Raw genomic sequence first — 25,219 nt, 5'->3', positions numbered from 1 at the left:
TGGGCACTTTGAGAAAATGCTTTTTTTCCCCCTTATGTCCAGTAGATTTTCTAAGATATTCCTTGCTGTTGTTAATAGCCAGGAAAACCAGATATTATGACACTGGTTGCGCTGAGTCTGAAAACTGCTTATTGTGGTAAAGCTCTCCTGTTCAGATCCCCATCTCCTCCAGGAAAGGCTTGTTACCTTAAGATTGCTCCTAGCCAGCCATGAAGTATCAAGGCTAAAAGGTGGCTTTTTCCTCTCCAGAAAGAAATTTCTGCCTCTTCTCCTTCAGTCAGCACTGTCCCTTGTTGTGAGGGTTCTTTTTAGCTAGTTTTCAGTTCTCTTTCACGGGTAATTGTTCCAAGAGTAGCGATAAATTTGTTGTGTCTGTGGGAAGAGGTGAGTTCAGAGTCCACCTACACCACCATCTTGACACTGGATCTCTGAAATAACTATCTTGAAGATATATCTGCAGCCACAATGATGTACTTTTAAAATGGGATTAGAAATATAACAGTGTCTTTTTGACAGATTAAGGCACAAATGGGTGTCTATTCAGATTTCATGAGTGTCTAAGGCTTTCCAGGACCAGAGCAAAGCAGAGGGCTAAAATAATTACCTAGAAAATTTAGAGCAAAATGTTGAAAGACCTCTGTAATTTCTTTTTTCACCAAAATAATAAAAATAATATATTTTTTATTGCTTAACTTCAATGCATAGCACTTACAGATCATGACTGCCCATTTAGAGGGGAGAAAAACATACAGAGCTGATATAAATCCTCCAAGAACATGTAGTTTCATTCCATTTTTCATACTATGTTTCAGTTTATTTTTTTCACATTTGTGTACAATGTTCTAAAAGTTTGAATGTCCTATTGCTTAAGACTAGTGTACCATATGGTTGTGGTAGTTAAGATAATTACAAATGGTAGGCATTCTTGGAACACAGAGTCACAAAAGTAAAAAGGTCAAAATGAGAACATATTGTGGAAGGTGAAGATTCAAAATCTCACTTTCCTTGAGTCATATCTCTTCTTTACCTCACTGAAGTTTCCTTTTCTAAAACGTAAATATTACTCTTTAGTCAACTGGCTAAAGAAGCTCTATAGAATCTTATTTTCCAGTAACACAGTGCTTTGAAATGGGATGAGTGAGGGGAGGATAGGGAGAGGAGTGGATGAGGCATATCCTGTTTATCTTCTTTATTATAAGATTAATTTTTTCTGGAACGTTTGTGAGTACTGGACTGAAGCGCTCTGTAATACTGAGGACAGAGCATAGAAGACTGGCGGCTGTACCTGCCAAAATGGTCCAATAATTACGTATCATTTTCAGCTCCAAAGATTTGAATTTATTTTTATTTTGCTTTTGCACTAAGATTAGAAAGAAACCAGTCTTCTAATTTCACATATTGGAAGAATTAGTCTTCAGAATTCTGAAATAGACTGAATAGAGTTGGATGATTGGTGCCCTACATTGCTGACCTAGTTTGTCTTCTTTCTGTTTAGTTTCCTTGTAATTATGAACTATTAGAGCTGCCTGTGACTTCAAAAAACAATGTTTATGATTCTGTAAAATGAAACTTTAAGCTTCACGTGGGCATGTGGTCATAAGATTGTATTATTTTTCAACAAACATTTCCTATTTTGGTGGAAAGTTTCAGATTGCCTACTTTTATTGAGAAATTTTAAGTAATTATTTTAGAAAATAGTCTGTTGAAAAACAGTTTTATTTTGTGAAAGGCCATGGATGACTTTCTCATGGTCACTTAGTCTTTCACAAGATCATTATAAAATACCTTTCTAGCCTTGTTTCCTGACAGTGCTCTTTGTTGGTTCCCTGCTGTGGCTATGAACCTTCCAGCCAGCACCGGAATACTCTGTGTTCACTCAGTCAGCCGTGACTTTTCACTTGTAGATTCCTCCATGTGAATGCTCATCCCCTCTTTCCCTCATTTTTCAAGACTAAGCTCAAATGGTATCTTTATGAGAACTCCAAAACTTTATGTAAAAAGTCGTTGCTAAATTGTGACAATTAACAGACACTGTTATAATTATTTGTTAATGTGTTTATTTATCCCTATTGAATTTGAATTTATGTAGGACAAAACAGTATTGTACTACTGTTCTTTAAAGTACTGATATTTAGTGTGGTACTCGGCATGAGTAAAGAATTAATAAATCTTTACTGAATAAAAAAGAGAGAAATCTTGGGCTGGTCTTGTGGCATAGTGGTTAAGTTCACATGCTTCACTTCAGTGGCCCAGGGTTCTTGGGTTGGGATCCTGGGTGCAGACCTACACATTGTTCATCAGGCCATGCTGTGGCAGTGTCCCACATACAAAATAGAGGAAGATTGGCACAGATGTTAGCTCAGGGCCAATCTTCCTCAGCAAAGAAGAAGATGAAGAAGAAGAAAAGAAGAAGAAGAAGAAGAACTAGAAGAATAAGAATAAGAACAAGAACAAGAAGAATGAAATCTAAATTAAAATCCCAAATGCCAGCATTTTTTTCAACATAATGTACCTTCTATTCAGATTTTCACTATTCTTGCTATTATTTAATTTAACATTGTCTGGGAATAGCAAAGTGTATTTTTATTAGTGTGTAGATCTGTGAAATATCTGATATTTGAGATTGTATTATTTCTAAATACTTACAGGTTTTAATTAACTAGTATAATATATGCTTTTGAAAGAATGGGTGCACCTGGACAAACTAATTTAATCTATCATTCCTTTAGACGTTTTTGGCACCTCTGAAATGAGTGATGGCAACAATACCTTACTGATTCAGTCTTAGCAGACCATCACACCAGCTCACGTGGGATGGAGCTCTTTGGGTCATCAGGACATGGATGGACATCAAGTGGTCCATTGATGGGAGACTCCTCCTCTCTAGAATATTCGTGCTCAACTAGGTATAGGAAAAGAAGGAATTGACTGCTTTTTCTCAACATGAAGCAAGAATTACCACCTTTTCCCCAAAGTGAGAACCAACTTCTAGCCAAAGAATTGCATTTGGAGATTATCATCACCTTATTTGGTTACAATAAAACCTAATACGCTATACAGAACAAGGCAGTATTTTCAATTATCATTCGTTCAGATAAATTTCACCATAGTAGGAAAATTACCCAGATCAAGAAATATATATGAAGGCTGGCCTGATGGCACAGTGGTTAAGTGAGCACGTTCCACTTTGGCGGCCTGGGGTTCGCCAGTGCACATCCTGGGTGCAGACTTGGCACCACTCATCAGCCATGCTGTGACAGGTGTCCCACATATAAAGTAGAGGAAGATGGGCACGGATGTGAGCTCAGGGCCAGTCTTCCTCAGCAAAAAGAGGAGGATTGGCAGCAGTTAGCTCAGGGCTAATCTTCCTCAAAAAAAAAAAAAAGAAAGAAATATGATTTTTGCCAGTAAAGAAATTGTCTTTATAGGAAAATAATGGCTTGTTTGTGAAGAAAAATTTTCTGAGGTTACTTAGAAACTTTCTTACTTATGAAATAAATATGGTCTGTTTACTAGTATATTTATTTAGTACCATTGTGCATAGGGCATTGCTCACTAATTTATTAATTCTGGATACTACTCAAATGCAACCTACAGCCAGATTCTTCAACTTTGATGGAATTCTTCAGAATCATTAATATTTCTCTTATGTTTGCCAACATTTCAGGTAATCATGCGTATCCCCCACACAGGCCAGCAAATCTGTTAAGGTTCTATAGACTTCCAACTGTGTTTGCTACCTCAAGAACATTCAGTTCCTGAAAGTTAAAAACATACCTAAGCAGCTCATAAATTCTGGCTTTGGGTTTAAGCTGATGTCGGATGCCAGAGTCAATAACCCCCTAAAGTTGGTGTGATCTCAATTCCATGTCCTCGGATTAACCCACTTGGCCTTAAAATGCAAATCTGCTACACAGGTGATTATCCAAGCCAGGCTCATTCTTGTGGGGAAGTGAAGGGTCTTCAGTTCAGATATACACAGAACGAGAGATTCATTACTTTGAAGTTTGAAGGTTATTTTCTTTAAAATACTCGGAAATCCTGAAAGTAGTCAAGCCTGTGGATTTCAATATTGAAAGTGCATAGTAATCACCTGGGGGGTTTAAGATGACATTCAGGGGCCCCACCCAAGATAATCTGCTTTCCTACATTTAGTTGTAATCAGGATGCAGACCCTGGTGATTATGATCCAGGTGGTCCAAAGATCATGCTTTGGGAAACACTGTCTTGAACCTTAAAAACTCTCCTCTTGGAAGGTTTGGGAGCCAGTTGCAGAACCACTGGGGTGCCCAAGAGATTCTTCTTGAGGGAGGATGATTCGGGGGAAGACTATGAGGACTGAGGAGCAGGGTACCGAGAAAGAAGAGAGAGCCCTAAAATTTTTTTGTTCACTTTAAAAATATTACCACTTGTATGTGTTCATTATTCACAATGAGGGGTCATTTGGGATTATGATCATATTCTAGTGAAAAGTGGCTGTTGAAATAATTAAGGGAATAGACTTGACATCAATGAGGAGTGGGTGATTTTGGTCATTGGTGATACCAAAGTGAGGTTCCACTCATTGTAGCCATCAAGCTTGTATCGCTGGACAGGACTTTCTATATTCTCTCCTTTATGCACCTCACAGAGGAGGAGAATGTACGGATGAAGACTGTAGCTGTGGTCAGATTTTAAAAGGATCAACCACAGGGAGCAGCATAATCTTGCTTATTAGGAAGGAATATGAAGCTAGACTCTGGTCCACAACCTCAGGCAAAGGTAGAAACCCAGTGGCAGCCCTCCAAGTTTGGATGTCAGTCCAGAGAAGCAGCTGCAAATATACACTCTTCTATCATGTTCCAGGAGGAGGGCTCCAGCCATGTGTGAGCTTAACCCACCTAGGGACTTAGGAGTGGAGGACAGAAATGAGAAAATGAAGCGAGTGCTCAGAACTGTCGTTTTCGGTGAGTCACTCAGTTAGCTAGTGTCTTGTATGCCCTTTATTAGTTTATGCATTTATTTGTATGCTCACTCATTCTCTCATTTGTTGATTCTACTAATGTTTCTTAAGGGTCCGTATATGCCAGGCACTGTACTAAATGATGGAAATGAACAATAACTGTGGAATTTAGTCTAATGAGAGAAAGAGATGAGGATAGGTCATTACAGTACTGGATGGTAAGTGCCGTAAGAGAGAAATATGGGGTGCTGTGGGAGCACAGAAAAAGGGAAGCTTTCTCAGGCTTGGGGGGATCCAGGAAGGCTTTCCTCTGGCAGGAGAATCTGAGCCCCAAGGAATGAGTATTATTGGTCAGAGTTGAAGTAATAGTGTTGCAGACAATGGAAATAACTTATGAGAGTCATAAAGCAGGAGAGGGCATGGTGTGATCAAGGAAGTGAGAGACCAACCTGTGCATGGGACACCTTGAAATCTTGGTGCGTGTGTAGCTAGGCTGCAGAGGTAAGCATGGACCCATCACTGAGTGTAGGGAATTTAGAGGTGAATAAGGCAGACTGCTGCCCTCAATAAGTTCCTATTTAGGAACTGCCTTCCTGTTCTTTCTTTCAAAAATTCTATGGACAAATTGGAAACATATTGCCCAAATTTAATAGATTCTGTTCACCAATTTGTTTGTATTATCCCAATACAAGCAAATCAAACCATATGTTTTAATGAAATCATCATTCTCTAATTAACCTTCAGCTAAGAAATATCAATAACAATCTTTTAAATAACATTCATGGACTCTGCCCATGTGTTGGACACTTTCTGAATGCTTTGCAAATATTCACGTATTTAATCCTTTTAAACAATGCTTTGCAATAGATATGGTTACTATTTTCCTATCATAGGTAGGGAAACAAAAGCATCGAGAGGTTAAGTAAGCTGCTCAAGTTACATCAGAGTTATTCACTGCAATTGTGTAGGAAGGGATATGGGAAGTGCCCTCTCTTTTCTGAGGCTTAGATGCACACCGAAAGTTAAAAGCCACTCTAACTTGGGCGTGGACTACTGTGTTTTCAGCATAGAAAGGGCAAAATTGAGACTGTGAGAATGAAAGGGAAAGACTAGATGTCTACTGCTCTCTCAATTCCTTGCTATTGGATTTCATTCCTGGCTGGCTCACCCAGTACCACGAAGCTAATGAGCTGTGTTCTCATTCTGACTCAGTGTGGGCCACACACTTCTCAGGCCACTTTAGTATGACAGCGATGAGAGGAAGGATGTTATTAGCAATCACCTGTTTTGTGTTCTTGCAAATTAAGAAATGTTGGATAAAAACCCTCTTTTTACTCAATTCCGGACAACTTTTTCAAATTGAAGCTTATATTTACTGTCATGAAGAGCAGACTAGAAATCCTGATACTTGACTGAATTTATTTATTATTAGATATTCTCTCATATGGCAATGTGGTGAAGTGGCTTGCAGCCCAGTACTGCTCATTTTTCCCTTGCTTCCAGGAAGTAGCACAATGATGGTTAACAGACATGGCTGTAGAAAGCTTTTCTTTTTAAAATTCCTGTGACTACATTGAATTGGATGCCAAATATATACATGCGTATAACTAAAAATGTGAGAAGCATGTATTTTTCCAGTCACATTTAATTGCATCAACATGGAGTTCATATTGGCTTTTGCAGCAACAGTTAATGAGCCATATGTGGAAGAATCCAGATGTTGAGATTATATGCTCCTCAATCCATTATGCAAACTTCCATTTATGACAATGTCTCACATTGTGTGGAAAGGAGAAGAATTGCATCACCAATAGGGAAATGCAATCGAAACCTAATCACAGTGTTACTATTTGCAGATGCAGGGGGCATTTTCCTGCGGAAAGTGTTATTTTCAATATGAAGTGGTGGGGTTGGGAGGAAGGATTTGTGGCTTGTGCTTTCATGGATGTCTTCTCATGGTTATTACTTACACGATCATGTGTTTGTTTCAATAACTCCAATCACAGTTACATTCATACATGCACATGCACATGCACATACACCTCCCACTAAAACAGAGCAGGAACACACTGAATGTTTTAACTGAGATATAAAGTTCAAAGGGACGCAGAGTGGTTGACAATTCATTCCTTTAGGGACAGCTTCCTAAAGGGGTTATGGGGCTAGATTTTGAAAGTTGAGGTTTTGACAGTTGCACATGGGGAGAAGGTAATTATAAGAGGAAAGTATTTAATGAACCAAGGAGAGTTAATGAGCAAAAGGGAGAGTGTTTAAACATTTGCTGTATTCCTTTCAATATCTAAATGTTTAGATTCTTCTTTTTGGGACAGACCAGGGATGGGATATTTCAACCCAACAGGTTGAACTCCTTCAATGGTATCAAGCTGTAAAACCCAGTGTGCTCCAGTGGAAAGTCACTATTTTATCTGCTCCAACAACACTAAAACACGCATGTCTCTTTCCCCAAGTCCCCACCTGATTTGACATGTAGTCTGAGAAATAGGTAAGAGAGTCAGGTCTATGGGCATCATCATAGGATAACATAAACTTATGGATTTCTGAGGAGTAAGGAGAGAGAATGAAGCTTAGAAATGGTTGTATCAGGGAAGGCCATAGAAAAGAAGCAGTTCTCAGATCATGGTCACTCTTCTTGGTCTCTTCAGAGCAAAAATCAGCAAAAGCATTTTGTTCTTGGAATTATTAATGTTTGAGTAGAAATCAAGATAAAGTGACTTATTGATGTGTACTCTGGCTCTTTTCATCACAATCATCAGTACTTGTTTTAATTTGCTCCCTGCCTTCTTCACTCTTAGGACTCCAACTTTCACCTGATCAACTAACATTTATGAAAGTCACCTAAATTTGTGTCTTAGGACATCTTTCACAGCAAAACTCCAGTCTCCAATTTCAAGCTGTCTACTGGCACCCCAAACTCATCAGTGCAAATCTTAGCTCCTCATCTCACTTCTTCCCCTTTCCACATCCTTGCGGTCCTCAGCCCGGCTTTCCACCACCTGTTGATTCATCTCTTGGTCGCAGTAGTCTGCTACTTGTGCTTTATGGTTAAAGCTTTTCCCTCATATTCAACTCCTCTCTCTCTTTTGAACTTTAAAAGTCAGGTGGTTGCATCAGTGTTTTCCAGTTCTACCATTGAAATGACTCATGAATCATCTTTTCCTTTCAATTACAAGCACTAATGACATAGTCCGGAATTTCAAGTTCTTTTAGTGTGCACTGCAGCCACCCTCTTAATTGGTTCTTCTTAATCCATTCACTCATTCTTTGTAACTGTACACTTACTAAAACACAAGTCTGATGATGATGATGAAGGTGATAACAGTAGTTCAGTGGGGGAGAACTCTGACCTCCTACGCCATTGGTTTTTGATGGAGATTAATCAAGATAGTGTTTGTAAAGAATTTGACATAGTGCCTGGAATATAATATGGCCTGAATAAATATTGACTACTATGTCTCTCTTCTCCTTAGGGACACTGTAGGTGTATAGTCCAGTTCTCAAACCTCCCTGATTCTCCTTCAGATCAGGGGCTTCTCACATCTGTTCCTGGAACATTCTTCTCTCTTTTGCCTTATCTTCAACAGGCAACTTCCTATTCATTCTCTAATTTCTGTTCAAAATCATGTTTACATCTGGGTCTTCTCTGAGTATCCAGACCTGTTTAGACCACTCTGCTGTGTCCTCCTGCAGAACTTTGTTATTTGTAATCTTGAAGTTATTGTGTAGCGGAATAGACTGTCTTCATACCAAAATGCAGATGGGCAAAGAATACGGAGCATATTCGTTTTCTATAACTGATAGCATCTTCCTCAATGATCCCTGCTGTAGCAAGGAATTCTAAAATTTTGATGTTATGTCAATTTTTTTTCTGCGTAGCTTTTTGGATGTCATTTGATTTCTTTGAGGTTTATGTCCAATTTTTTAGATTTCTTTCCTGCTTCTTGCTCCTCTCTGCAAAGGTCCCCACAATGGTCTTTTCTAGCTGACTTGACACTATCATGGCTCTTAGAGGCTCTGCAGACCCCTATAGCTTCAGCCACGTGCTGAAGCCCCCAATGAAGTCTCATAAGCTGTTACTTTTCCTGACTTTGGAAACCACTGCATGGCACACAGGGACTTCTGAGCCACACTTCTGCCGTGCAGATGCAGAAGGAGGTTCCAGGGTGTTGCCTCAGACCTTCCTTCTGGTGAACCATGCTTGCAATAATCTGTAAGGGCCTATAAACTTCCTAGGCTCAAGGCAAGAAGAAGATGTGGCATTGGAGTTGTTGCATCCAGGGGAAAACAAATTAAAAAGGATATTTGAAAATTGCCCCTTTCAATCCAAGGGAGGGTGGGAAGGATAAGAGAAGATCCCATTTGGGGTTCTAAGAAGAGATCACCTCACACGATGCCTCTCACTTGAGCCTGGGGTGGTTTTGCAGTAGAAGTAGCAAGTGGGTTTAGTCAGAAAGAAGGTCCATGATCACACTCCTGATCTTTTTTTCCTCTCAAAGCATTTCCTGACTCTTTTTCTCTTGGCCTCCATTTTATCTTATGTATTTTTCTATCATTGAATCCACACCATTTGTTGCACTTTTAATGTCTATTTCCTCCTACAACGTCTGGAAATATTTTTCCTTGTCACAACCCTGGATAGGGGGTGGGGTGGGGTGCTACTGGCATCCAGTGGGCAGAGGTCAGGAGTGATACTAAATGTCCTACAATGCATAGGATGGTCCCTCCAACAAAGAATTATTTGGCCCCAGATGTCAATAGTGCTGAGGTTGAGAAGTCCTGTTCTGGCATGTAAACTCCTTGAGGCGGGGCTTATGTACTATTTCTCTCTTCATCTCCAGTACCTCACACATTGTCTGGCACATAATAGAGATTTAATAATTGCCCATTTAATGAGTAAGTAAATGCATGAAGGCCACGAATGAATGAACATTAGACATTTAATTTTTGAAATTCTCTAAAATTCTCAACTGGTTTTGCTTGTTTTGGTTAGCATAAAATTAAGATGGGTAATTGAGCAGAATAATTATCCCACCTGCTCTCTTTAGGGCTGCACACACTGGTAACACTCCCAAATTTCATATACTTTATAAAGGAGTTGAGGGAGCTAAGAAAACAAAATATTAACAATCAGCAGGACCCCTTGCTCATCCCCTCTTAACCCCCCAACAGACAGAGGATGTCACAGCCTGGGAAAGACTTTTCTTTGCTGCATCCCAAGAGCAAAGCATGCTCCTGGATACTTCCATTCAATGATTAAAAAGTTTCCCTAGAGATGATTCTATGAATGTAGCATCTGCTTTTGATAATGGGAATTGGCTGTGAAATTGTGGTCCACATGGCAAATGTGTGCCACTGCGTGGTTTGGTTGCTTGAAGGGCATCTTTTAAACAAACTCTGAATGAGAGAAATAGTGCAAAATGGTGGTTGTGTCAGTGGCAGAGTTCCGGCAAGAAGTATGCAAGAGACACAGTGACTCTGGGTTTTGATTATTTTCAGAGTTATCAATTATTTCTGTCTAGCAAAGCCATATCTCATGCCTACATGTCCAGAGTGCTCACTCATAACTAGTTTGTCTAGTTTTCTTTATCATGCTGTCTTTCTGGCAGTCTTAGATATTCTTTAAAATATTTGACATTTCAGTCGATCCTTTGTCAAATTGACATGAGTGAAGAAAACAAAACATTTAAGAGATTAGGAATTATGATCTTCTGATTTGCAAAATTGTTCTTTGTATGAAAGGATAAACTTGGTTATGAGAGGTCTATTTTTATGTGTGGATCGCTGTTTTAAAAGTAAATGTTCTACTGATATATGATAGAAAATCCAAGACAGGTTTTTAGATTATTGCTAATAAATGTATTAAAATTTGACTGTGGAATGAAGAAATTTGCAAGTGTTTATTTTACAGTATCCCTAGAAATTCATAATCACCACTTTCTTTTCACAAGAGAGCAATATTTGGTAAAACGGAGGGAAGAAATATGTGAGTCAATGAAGGCCTGTATCACATCAATAGCAGAGTGAGAAAGGAAGCATCTGAGAGTGGGAGGGAACCCAGCTTACTGCATGCTCACCATTCGCCAGCCACTTTATGACCTTTGATCCTCCAGCAACCCCAGAGAGGTCTCCAAGGGAAGATATTGATCCTCCATTTTATGGATAAGGACAATGAAGCATGGAAAGGCTGATTCACTTGCCCAAAACCACACATGCGGCACATTGTATAATTCAAGTTTAAATTCCCATATATGGAAAGATTCCCTTCTACCAACCTACTGCTTTCTTATGAGCAAATAGAGAGGCTAGTGGTTTTCTACTCAAATTGCCTGTTACGATCACTTGAGGAGCTTTTAAAGGACGCCGATGCCCTGGTCCAACCCCCAGAATAGCTGATGCAATTGTTCTGAGAGTGGAAGCCCAGAAATTAGTTCTTTTTCATGTTCCCCATGTGATTCTAAATTGTTACAAAGGTTGAGAGCCACTCGCCTAGGCCCTAATGTTCCCGCAAGTTGTTTTATCCTTTGTATTTGAGCAAGTCTATTTATTTTGGACATCTCATGTATCTTTGACGTGAAATTCACAAAGAATGAAATATGCTATAATTTAGATGACACAGAGAAACTTTATTATTTTGCATAATAAGGCAGGATGTGTCTTATTAAGCCAGCTCTTTTAAGTGGGATTTATAATTTAAGATCATTGGGTTAATCACGAGTAAGAAAACCAAAGGTTAGCAGTGTGAAGGGTAAGAAATCTTTGTACTTTAGTACACCATATCTTTGGAATCAGTTACCGGAGGCCCAGCTCATCAATGGAGAATTCTTGAGAAAACTGAAAAATCACACACGGTTGACCAGGGCCATGAGCTAGTTAGTCCAGGTTCCAGGTCATGTAATCCTTAGTTCAGAGGTGACCCTTCAAACAATTGCATTTATTTAAAAAATGTATTCCTTATGTTGGAATGCCTTTGTCTGTGTTTTTCTCTCTAGGTTAAAGTGTTTGAAAGCTATACTGAGATGTTTTGCGTTTTGAAGTGTGGATCCAATGACAATATTTCCTTCAATGAGGAATGGGTCCCATGACTATGTCTTATTATACATGGAATCTACAAGTCCTCTGAAGTATCTTTTCTTCTTGTGTCTTCTTACCATCATTTTTAACACATGCTCTTTATTTTCTAAGTTTCTACTCTTTTCTTTTTTCTTTTTGTCTTTTTCTGCATCTTTTTCCCTTTCTCTCGACCTATATCTTAGGTCTACTGGGGATTTGTGGCATCACTATCAGATTTGTCATCCTCACTGTGTTCTATAAGAGTAAAGAGGTCAATTGTCCCTAGACTTAGACATCAAATTCTGTTTTAGAATTAGTAGTTTTGTGTATTAAGGAAGACATACAACTGAGATTAAGATTTTGGAAACAAATTGCGTAAAACTGAAATTTAACAAAGGTTTGAGGTTATGCCTCAAAACAAAGTGCTATAAACTAACCTTTAAAAGAAAGTGAATTTAATGTGTCTGTCTTTTAAAGAGAAACTCTAAACCAAATGTGTCTACCAAATACTAAAAACTTAAGATGTGAGCAAGTGGATGTGTAATAAAATGAAATAAGGCAAGTCTGACCCAAGCATTTATTGAAAATGGAAACGTTAGTGTTCTTAAGAGCTTTATTTTTGCAATAAAAATGATATAGTTCTTCAGTACGAAAACTCACATATTACAACTGGACAATGAATTTGAATTACAAAGTTGTTTGCGTGCATTATCCCATTTAATAGCCACATCAGATTTATTGTCCTTATTTTGCCTTGAGATCTTTGAGACTTTCGACAAGGTGAAAGACTTGGGCTGTGAACTCAAGGCTTCTGTTCAGACCTTTCCTGTAACATGACGTACCTTGTGATGACACCATCAGACATCAGGGGACATAAGGAGATGCAACTGAGATCAAATTTTAGCTCTTCCCTCCTGCCATGCTGCCACTCCCACATATGCGGTCTATATAACAAGGACCAGAGGTTGCATTTTTTATAATTCAGATAACTGTAAGATGTCCCTATTAGCCAATCTCCTTCAAATAAAAATAAGTCATACGAATATATCCAGATTAAAAGAAAGAAAAAGCACAAGTGTTCATAAAACTTGAGAGGGCAAGCTGTCCACATTGGTCTCACTGTAAGAGAAATACAGCCCTACATTTTTTATTCTTTTCTAAAGGCAAGGTGATTTTTGAAGTCTTCCAGCCTGGCTGAGCCCAGTGAAAGCCTAACTGTCAAGAATGCTGAGAGCAGAGGAGCCTGTCTAGAGCATGGAATCTGTGCTTTGTTAACATTGTATATCCACTCGCTGATCCTTCTCCCCAACTTTCTTCCTTCTCTGCTTGTACGTCTGTCATGGGCTCTGTTTACCTCCCCAGCCTTCATTCAATTCCTGTATCCTCCATCTAAAGTTTCCAGGTGTATTTTTATGTTTCATGGCATAGGGCAGCGTTGATGTATTATTGGATTAAAGTTTATAGGATAGAAAAATCTCTTTTTCTTGTTGTCATTATTCTTATATTTTTTTGAACATAGATCAATGGAACTGAGATTAGCTGTGACCACTGGTTGTAAAGTTCCTGCTAAGAAACTGTTATTGATATGCAATCTCCAAAGACTATAAAGCACCAGAAGTCCAAGAAGTATGGCTGTAACATGCCGCCAAAATGGTTATACACACATCCCTTTGGTTGTACTGTTGTTTCAGAATTTTTAGATGGAACTATTTCCTAGCAGCATTTTTCTGAAATTGCTTGGTTTTTATTTGTAGGACGCATAGTTACGTAGATCATAAATGATGTATTACACTTTAAAAAAAATCTTTTAGCAACTACTGCAAATGAGCAGCTCATTGTGATCTCGTTGGCTGTACTTGACTTAATGTGGAGGTAAGGGTGAGAGGTGAGAGGAGAATAAGCCACCTCCAGAGTGGGCACACAGAAGTGTTAGACAGTTTTGTGACTTTTAAATGTGTGGCCCCTGCATGTGTGGTTTATAGGGAAGAAAACTAGAACATTGCACAGGACATACATAGCTCATAATTGAAAATTGTGTCCACAGCTGATGCCATCTGAGGAGAAAGTTTTGTGGAGAAGGCAGCATTTCATCTGGAAATTCTAGTCTAGTTTGGACTTTGATAGGTAAAGGTGCAAGAAGAGAGAGAGTAGCAAGACTAACAAAATAGGACAGTGAATACAAAGTCAGAGAGGTGAAAAGATCCTGGAAATTGTCCACTTGGAGCATGAGACTCAGTTCCCTTGGAGTGTGGGATACGTATGAACAGGTTGTTTTGAAAAATGAGGTTGGAAAAGTTGCTGTTGATGACTGTGTTCCCATGTGCTGTGGGAAATGATGTGCTATTTCTCTGCTAGTAGAGCACTGGGAGATGATTTTTTGGTATGAACCCCAAAGCTTGAAATAGTTCATCTGGAATTTATAGATCCTCTGCTCCAACTTACTCTCTTCAGAGATGGAAGTGGCATTGTGTACTGATTATGACCAGAGTGTTGGAAGTAGGGGGTGGAGGGAAAACAGACTCCTCATATCGACTCCATGATTTACTAGCTCTATGAACTTGGATGAATTACCTAACTTCCCAGTGCTTCATTTGCCACATCTGCACCATCGAAATGAAAGAGTTGTTGTGCGAATAAGGGAAACAATGCATGTAGTACTTAGTGGCTAGAATATAATAAATGCTCAAAAAATGTGTGCTGTTATTATTACTGTTGTTGTTATTATCCATGATTTCAATGCTACCATCTCTTACTCTTCCTTGCTGTGGTTTTATCGGAATTATACGCGTTAACTAGAGTCAGTGGTCAACTGTCCTGATTTCAGGACAATCTGGTAAAAAGTCCAAAGCACAGAAACTCACCCAGGAGTTAGCAGTCAAGGCCCTGAAAGAATTGCTCACCTGTGCCACACTTCCAATAGTAATCTCTGTTCTGCAATTGGCTGCATTGCTCTGGCTTCCAGGTATGGGAATAGTAGGAGTAACATAGAACTAGGTAGATTTCATCCCCAGACTCTCTCCCTTTTGAACGTTGCTGACATCGGTATTTTATAGAAATCTTAAGGCAGTTTAAATCTAAAAGAATAAGGCACTTCCTTTCTTTCCAACCATTAAAGTACTTTTATTAAATCATCAGATGAGCACTTTCTAAGGGAAAAAATAGTTTATGTGTGGTTTGGATGCTAAGCATTGAGTCAGCGTCAGGCCTATGAAGGAGAAGGTCAAGCTATGCCTGCTGACACACAAGTAATAATAATGGAAAAAATAAAGACTGTCCCAGGTTTGCTAAATGAAGCCATACGTGTGGAAAAGCACAATACACCAAACGCTTTTTCTTTTTTCAAGATTATTCCCTCCATTGCCCACCAGCATTGTATCTTTTCCCTTCAAATACATACATTTTCCCAGGTTCCACTGTTGCCATTGCCTTTTCCCATGGGTTCTATATTTTTGTACAGCGCTAGTCATAGTTAGGTAATACTAAGCAGTACTGCTGAAAGCAAGCCATTTGAAATGACTTTTTAGGCTAGGAATTTCATAGAGGCTATATGTTTCCTCTTACTTTAGGGATTAATTACTTTTATAATACAAACAGTGACTGCAATATAAGCTTTGAGAGACTGACTCACTGAGGAAACAAGACAGGTTTGGAAAACGGATCCCTTGCCATTGACGCACATGGGAGAATGTTTTAAAAAATGGTAATCTGAGAAATTTAATTGCCACATAACAGTTCACATAAAACTGATACTATCAGTAAGTGGGCCATAATTAAATATTCCGTGATTCCGTGTCAGTGTCAAAGGATTGTGTTGCACAACCAGGTGTTTTGATTTCTTGAAATGAAGGAAAAGAAAAGGAAATGAATTTTCAGTCATTTAGTGTAGTTTTCCTCCCTGGAGATGTCATTCTGCAGAGCTACAAAATGAGTTAAGGATGACATGATAAATTTAGGAGATGAAAAAGCAAGGAAGTCATGTTTACCTACTGTGTACCACCTTTGTAAGGTTGAACCCTTTCATCTTTTTGTACCTCATTTTTTTCCATTTCTAACATAGGAGGGACTGTTCCGGGCCAGCGCTCTGAGGGGCTACCCAGAACCCCTTCAGGGACCGCTACCAATGGAGGCTGGGAGAGGAAAGGAACCCAAGTGGATTTCAACCATTGGCACAAAGCCATATTTTATGTAAGACTTTTATTTAGTTTGAACAAAGTATTTTTTGGGAGAAAATAGTTTTAAACCAATGACCGCTAGATGATTTCTAGGTCATTTGCAGCATTAACATCGTCATTTGAATCTGTCTTCAATGACTCCTTGGAAGCACCTAAACCAGAGGAAAGGAAGAGAAAGAAAAAAGCAAAGACATTGATTCAGTTAATAATCCTTAAAGAGGGCCCTCTTTCATTAATTTTTTTCTTTAAATATTTATTTTTATTATCTTGAAAACAATACGTAGAGTTGTGAAAAGGTAAAAGAAACGTTTCAGACATACATGCACGCTTTCATAGATCTGCTTCTCTTGGTAGCTTTTCACTTTTAAGGACAAGTGGCTGAGGCAAGCACCCATTCTTCTATTTCATTATTCATTATTCATTCTTATTACTTGGCTTTCCCAAGTAATAAACCCGCGTCTTCTTTGTGGCTTCTTTTCCTGTGTCAATATCGAGATCATTCTGTCAGCCAAGAGATCCTACAGCCTAGGAAAGCACGAAAGCTAAGACTTGTGCTCGTAGATGCTTCATACACATAAATGCAAAAAGAATGCTTAAACACCCATCTGCTTCCTTTTTGGTCTCATTACATAGTTACATTTGAAGGGCATTTGCTGTGAGTGTTTGTGTGTGTCATGGGAAGAAAAGTAGAGGAAATGGGAGGCAATTTAGTGTGCTGGAAAGTTATGGAATTCCATGTTTTGTGTTGCGTGGATGATGCATCCTAGTTAGTGACATTATTGTGCAACTTTGCTCAGTCACGGTTTTCCTTGAGGTGAATTTGGTGCAGCTTTTCCATTTCAGTGTTCAGGGCATGACAATGTGTGCTTCATAAACTTGTCTAAGAGGAAACTCTGACAGATTATAATGAGCAAAACCAAATCCACTCTCCTAACATAAAAGTATAGAAGGCTTCTCAGTGGAGCCTATGCCATGAGAATCTGTCTCATTCTACTCCAGCTGCAAAGGGAGAAATGACAACTGTCTGCCAAAGGTTTCGAGAAAGAGGAGATTTGCTCTTATTTCAGAAAATCTACCTTTGTACAATATTCAAACTATACTTACACTCTTGACTTTACGTATGCTTGCAATAATGACCTTCCTCATCTCCTGTTACAGCTGCTGCCACATAGCTCTCACTGTAGACTCAGCCAGTTCTTAAATCTTGGCGACTTACGCTTTCTCTGAGATTCAGTCACCTGTATGTTATAGAGTAGCTGGTTTTGCTTTACAATTGGTCTTACTCCTAAATTAGGCTCTATTTGCTTTGTGTCTTTTGTCCAAATGTCCATCATACTTGGAGAGGCAATATGATAAGTATACAGAAGGAAAATCCTAGATTTGATTTGGAAGACCTGGACCTGACTATTCCCCTCTTTGGTTGTGTGATTTGGAGCAAGTCACAACATTCCTTGCCTAAATTTTCTTATCTGTAAAATGGGGTAACATCTATTATCTTCTCCCCAGCACTGTTGAGTTGTCATAATGAGATGCTTTGTAAACTCCACAGCAGTAATCAAATTATTGTTACTATTATTATATTTCTAGTTATTGAGTTGCTCTCATTTTTTTGTTGCCCAAGGCTAATTTTCTCTCCAGGAAATTTCTGAGACCATGAGGTGTCTTCCTTTTACTCTCCAGATCCATTCTCCATCCTCCCTCCCTGCTTTACCCCAAGGCTGACCAGTATGGATTGTGTCAAAAGTTTCCTTGTCTCCCTGTTTCCTGTTGCAATGGGCCAAAGCACTGGGCACAGGCAGAAGATCAGAGGGAGGCAGAAGAGGGAAGGTGGGATATTTAACCAATGGCTCCCAACTTGCCAGGTCACCATGGATTGGCTGCCCCTCTACGGAAGGCTCCTGTCGGATGGCTTTCTCTTTGGGCTCTGGGAACCTTACTCTACTCCTCTCCCTTTATATCTAGGAGTAGTAAGAGCTCCCCACTCTTGCTACACCTGGGGCACTGTGCTACCATTTTTGGCTTTACCCATACCTTTAGAAATACTTCTTTTATTAAACTCACCTGAAATTACCCAATCTGAGAGTGCAGTTGTTTCTTGCTTGGAGTCTGGCTACTCTAGTCATTGAAGAAGACGCACAATACGTAAGCATATTTTTAAATGGACAGTTTATAAAATAGTTAATTTTAACGTTACTTACTATTGCTACTAAAGGAATAAACCACTACACTTTATTTTCTTCAACAATCTGAATAAGAAGTTAAAAAATATGTTACTTTAGTACAGAATTTGGCTCAGTTGGCAACACACAGCAGGAAAAAGCTGCTTTAAAGATCACAGTGGCTGATGGCTATAGAACAAACGGGAAGTTTTGAGAAGACAATGTCACTATGGTGTTGATTGATTTCACGTGGCTTTGAGCTTTTCTGGCACTACAAAGGTCACTACTGTATATGGTTTGCATATGATTTGTGTGTAATGCCAGGATGCAGCTTCCTTCTCTCAATCTCTTAAGTTCACTTGGCATTGTGATTGATTCAGGAGTAAGGTCTTAAATTTTTGGCAAATAGGATTGCCTAACTTCTATTTGTCCAAGAAGTAGTGCATACAGTTAAAAAAGACTCTTGTTTTTTTTCAGCTAAGTAGTCCAAATTAGATTGTATTCTGGGCTTGAAGAATTTACACTCTTATACTGGATCATTGGTTATTTGGTATTCTTACACATGTAATATCACTTTTCCTTAATGCATATGTTCTCAATAAAAGGTAAAAGTTCTATTGCATTTTGAGGAAGAATCAACATATTTTAAAGATAGCATTTTATTAAAACCTTCAATAGTGAAGAGGAGTAGACAATAATAAACAATTATTTCAAAACAGAGTTATCTGAAATCTTCTCTTGATTTCTTGGTGGCTACATGATAAATTTCAAATTTTCTGGTTTCATTTTACCAAACTTGCCTCTTGCTATTCCTTTCAGGTCTTCTGTATACAGCCAATGGGACATGGTGAATTCAGTGGAAAATAACACAGTAGCTCTGTCTTAATACCTAGGTTTAGATTTCTGTAAACCTTATGTGGGAAAATTTCAATCCAATGGGGAAAAATAGAATTGAGGAAAGGAGATCATGAGAGAAACTATCAAAATTCTGATGAGTACAGTTTATGTTTATCAAAGTAGAACCATAAAAACAGCCCACCAAGTAATGTACCATTGCACATACCTCATTTGGTAATTAGCAGCATGGATTGGAGAAACATTCCTGTATCATCCTTTGATCACCTGTAACTCCTCAATATCTCCTTTCTCCATATGTTAAATATAATTATTATAAATTTTTTTTGTTCTATGCCACGAAAATGCAGTGCAGAAGTTTTCCTGTGTCAGTCCACCATCTACATTTTCAAGGCCTTTCTGATTTTCTGACTTGAAATTATCTTTCATCACCCTGGTTTCAGTGTATTTCCCAGACATTCACATGCGTGCCTGAGCAGGAAAACAAGCTTGGGGTAGTCTTTATTTCTCAACCCCCATGTCCCAATGCAGGGCTGAATGGTGCCAATTCTGAACATGATAACTGCATAACAGCCCCTCTCCACCTATAACCTCGGGGATGTTTCCACCCATAAACCAAAAAGCGCAATTACAAGGCTTGGGATAGCCCTCCCTCCGCTCCCCTTCTCTCTCCTGCAGTTTTATTGCGTTGCCTCTCCTTTTTCTCTACCTTATGATTTATTGTGGCTTCCTTTCCCCAACTTCTGGTTTCCTATTTCTCTAATTATCTGCAGCAGGAAGAACCTTAAATTCATGTGCATGGAAACCAAAATTCCCCTGAGGACATACCGTGTAGCATGAATCCATCTGAACTAAAATTTCACCCAAGGAGAACTTGAGATTGGACATGAGTGATTATTCTATATATTTTTATAGGGTCTCCTTGCCCTTGCTCATGATCTTGCCTCTTCCCAAAACAGTCTTTTTACTCTTTGTCATCTGGAAAACGTATATTCATTCCTTAAAACCCAAGTCAGATGGCACTTCCTCTAGGAAACTTTTCCAGCTCTATCAGGCAGAATTAGTCAACTCTTCTGGGGCCAGATAGCCCTTTGACCTCACATTTGTTACAACAAGAACATGTCTTCTTTTCAACACCTAGTATGTATTTGGCATTGACCACACTGTATTAGTACATGTTTGCTTGTCTGTCTCACTTAGTTGACTTTGAACTTTTCCAAAGCAATGATATTTTTGCCTTTTTATATGAGGCTCAGAGTTAAGATGCTGGTGGGTATCTGGCATAGAGTGAGAATAAATGTTTGCTAATAAATGATATGTGAATATTTGAATGAGTACATTAAATGAAGTAGTAAGACTGTTCAGTAGACAGATGTCAAAACTAAGGTTCTGAATATGTATATAAATAATATATATTAATATATTAATAAATATGTATATTTATAAATGTTAATTCTTATCTTTACCCCTACTGAATATATTTTCATCTTTAGGCTTTATTAGCTGGATTGCAGATAGCAACCGTGTCTCTCATTCTCATCATTATACCCCCAGCTCCACATACCTGGTGCCCAGTAGGCACTTAGTACAGATTTTTAGAATTTAAGAATAAAGAATAAAAAGGCAAGGATGTAGGATGGAAATAACTCAATCTTAAGCCTTGTTTTTTTTTAAATGGAGACAAACACTTTCAATTTGGTTATTCTTTCAACCCAAGCTGCGTCTCTCCTAAATCTGTATCACTTTCAGAAGTGAGTCAACGTGGAAAAAGTGAAAGTGGAGATATAACCTGGTCAGAGTTCATCAGAAGAGTTTTGTCTGGAAAATCCCCCTCAACACATCAGAAACAAATGGTGTGAAACAAAGATGAACCCGGGGATGGAACTGATTAGCACATTTAAAAACTGCCTGGCAACCGCATACATCAGTTGATTCTTTGACAAATGCATTGCTTTGCCTTTTCTTCTCTATAACTGGTTTGTTTTTGAAGGAAAAGGGGTATTCTGCTGAGAGGAAAAATATATTTTCTCATTGTGAGTACTCATCTTTCTTATTTCTGTTAAAATTATAGTTATTGATTAAAATCCAAGCCTCTTTTGTGATCATGATGTTTTGTATGATATCTACAGGTACAAATACTCCGTGTGTTAAAGAAACATGCACAAGCAAAACAGCACATGCTGTACTCACAGCCAGTTGCACAGAATGCTCATGCGGGCATCTGCTGCTTATTAATTTTCTTCCTGTGATTTGCATCATTCTTTTGAAGAAGCTCCAGCAGCCTATTGCTTTGCCCAATTGTTTATAATGTCTATAAATCAGGGACTTGAACCAAATGAAATGCCTAGGTTGTGTTTGCAAAATATTTGGATATTCAGGTTTTATTTTAGTTTCCTAGCTTTAGAAAACATATAGCTTAAGCTCTGAATGAAGCTTATTTTCTGGTTACTCCTCTTTTGGGAAATTGTTACTTTTTCAGCCAATTAGTCAGTTCAAATCATGTTTTGGCGTATCTTTCAGTTTGTTTTTAAGTTCCTGCTGTAAACGTTGACAGTTTTTCTTTCTCAGGAATCTTATGACTAGGCAAAACAAAACACAACTTTATCAGCTACATTCTTAGAGATCAGATAACAGTGCCCAGTGACCAAGCCTATCTTCTAGCACTTGTTTTAACATTCAGTAATAAGATTTTTAACAATAGCTATAGTTCAATGACTAAACTATGTTCTGTTTTGAGGTCTTAGTGAGTTCAATTTGGAATATGGGAATTTCTATTAGAAATCCTGGTGAAGTGGACAAGCTGGGAAGGAATCCAAGATTTCATGCTTGATTTATTGACCGTGTGCGTCAACAGCATGCTTTTAATTCGAAGAGTGACTTAAAAATACTCAGAATCTGTGCTTAGGTCAATTCTGAGTCTATATTTTGTGTCACAGACGTTATCTCCAGCCTTCTTCCTTCATTTCCCCGTCACAGTTTTATAGAAGGATGTGGTAGACAAGAAATTACAGCTAACAGCGTGAGTGAATCAGTTACACGAAATGTTTATGAGAGGCAGTGAATAACACAACCTTAGGGGGAAAAATCCCCGTGTGTTTTTTGCTCTTTTTTTCAGAGATTAACGTTGATGGACTAGTTGTCCCAACTTGATACCTAGGCAGGCCTACACAGTGTGACTGCAAGTCTGAGGCAATTTTGACTATATTTCTTATTCATGTGACCTTGGCTTTAATGTAGATATATATCCAAAGAGCATGCATTTTTAGGTGAACAAACTATTTCAATGATTAAGCTACTCAGTTAAACAACGATACTAAATGTATTGTTTACACTAAAAGTGACTGGTTAATACTATTTGCATTTGCATAGAACTAAACAGTTTGCAAAATATTTACACCTCTTTGACTCACTTTAGTGGAAGAATAGGAATTATTAGACTCCTTTTGTAGATCAAGACCCCAAGGATCAATACAGCCCATTGATTCACGACCAAGGTTAAAAGAAAACCAAGATGCATTCCAAGACTTATATCACAGTCTCTTTTTTTAGTGTCTGAAAATATGCTCATTTCATAAGATACATCAACTTAACTTATGCAGCCACCTGTTAAGAAGTAGTTTTTAAAACTTGGACTTCTGTGTCTTACCAGCAAAATGGAATTCGAAAGTAATTACTACAAGGCAACAAAAGATCCAACAAAAGAAGTGCCTTAAGAGTCCTGAAAGGAAGACTTCATTCTCTCCACAGGACATTTTGTGCATTGTGCATCAAACATTTTCTTAGGAACCATACCAAGAATTTGGCAATTGGCCTCGGAATACTTACTTCATTCCAAACCGTCCTATTTGGTGAACAGAATCAGTCAAACTGCTTGGTTTCTTAGGAACAAACCAGTAAACTAAAACAGAATCTCCCAAACTGATGTTCCAATGAATACTAGCTCTGGCGAAGATGTCACTAGGTATTTTAAGAACAAATTGCAGAGGGTCAAACAATTTGGGAGAAAGATGCAAATAGGTCCCATTCCAGGAGATTTAAATGACATTAGTTCTGAAGTAAATTGCTGTGAAATGTTTTTCTAGTGTTTCTCAAACTTTTGGAATACAAACACACACAAATATATGTACATACATATATAAGGATATATATTAATTATCATTTATACATTTATTAATAAATTTTAATAACTCAAGGAACCAACTTTGAGAAATGTTAGGAAAAGGATTCACTTATTTACTAATTGCCTTAACTTTGCATTATCATAGCATTTTATAAGATTTATGGATTCTGCTATATTATATGATTTTAAATATTACTGTGTAACAATCAAATCAAACATTTAAAATATAAATGAAAAAGAGTTTCAAAGTACAACAGGAAAGCCTTTTTTTAGTGCACACGAATTCTGCTTATATGATGTTATTCCACTCCTATAAAGAACCTTCAGTGTCTGAATTTCCTGACTTAACTCCTCAACCTGAAAGTCTGGTCCTCTGACATCTGGGCCCATCTACCTTCTCAACTTGTTTCTTTTTCTTTTTTTTTTACATGGTTGAACTCACCACCACCAATCAACTGGTATAATGGATCTCTGTAGACTACTTCCTCCAAAATCATCACAATACACATTTTTCTCAAGCTCACGTGGAGCATTCACCAAGACAGACCACACTTTGGGCCATAAGACATACCTTACATTTAAAAGAACAGAAATCATACAATGTCTGCTCTCAGATCCACATGTTGCTTTATTACATGATCACATTTTGGAATAATATCCTTCCTTCCTCTTTGGTGGGATCTGAATTCTTTTACAGCTCCTTCCATTTGAGTCCTTGTGTCCACTAGACCCTCAAGTGTCAGGTGGCAGGCCCCAAAGCAGTCGCAGGTCATGGCTAAGTTAAGACTTGGAGGTCCAGCCATCCAGCACCTCCAAGGGCAGCTCTCCCACGGAAAGGCTGGCCTTGCTTGTTATCCGGAGGGTGGCTGACTCACGATGTTCCATGCTGTGTGCCCTGGCTTTTGTTCCTTCGCCTGTGACTCAGTTCCTCCATGCTGTCTCTACATTTAGCTTCATTTCTCCCAGCTGTGACCCGTGTTCCTGGTTTCATCCCTGGCTTCCAAGTCCAGTTAATGTTTTTTAAGAGACTTTTTCCCTTCTTATGCTTCTGACTTGTTGTTGATATGTCTTCCATGCTTAGCCCTCTGCCCTTGGCCATGACTCTGACTAACTGGAAATTGCTGATCAAGGGCTGGAGGCTACTTCCTTGAGTGCTCTGACTCTTATGGTCCTGGCACCACGATGACCTCATTTGTGCTGTCACAGTAGTGATATTTTCTTTTTCTGAATTATTACTGCACACGGGCCCTGTACTCCTTACTTACTTGCTGTTTGTCAAAAAGTGCTTTCTCTAATGAACAAGGCCTTTATAATGCAAAATATTAGACTAGGTTTAAGGGATTCTGACGATTATGGATTATACTGAAATAGAGCTCAGATCTACATACTGTTAATTCAGTGAATACTGGGCTCCTTTAAGGTGTTCTTGGGTTCTTTGTTAAATTACATCACAAGTCGTTCTTAGTCTCTGGCCTAGGTCTGCCTGGTCCCAAGGGGGCAGATCATAAGAGATCATAAGATAGAAGGTGAATATTTCTCATTAGGGAGTATAATGCTGGCATTGCAAAGTGGTTCTGTAAGCCAAGGCTTTGTAGGGGGATGAGGATGACAAGAGACCCGGAAATGCAAATGAGAAACGACGTGCCTACCTCCTTCTGATTCTTTCTTATCCTCTTTCTCTTTCCTCAATATTACACACTTTTAATGAGCAAAAATGCAACAAATACACTGAGATGAGAGATAAAGCAGAAATGATCAAATAATGTCTCCAGGAAAGTTTCTATTCTGCTTCATGTTATGCAATGATGGAGAGAGAAAACTAAGACATGTTATTTGTTAATGAGCTAATTCACATTAAAAACTGTCCAAGGAAAGCATGAGCATATTTGTTCGTGTCCAACAT

The sequence above is a fragment of the Equus przewalskii genome, chromosome 27, assembly GCF_037783145.1.
Source record: "Equus przewalskii isolate Varuska chromosome 27, EquPr2, whole genome shotgun sequence".
Lineage (NCBI taxonomy): Eukaryota > Metazoa > Chordata > Mammalia > Perissodactyla > Equidae > Equus > Equus przewalskii.
This window is presented reverse-complemented; position numbering follows the sequence as displayed.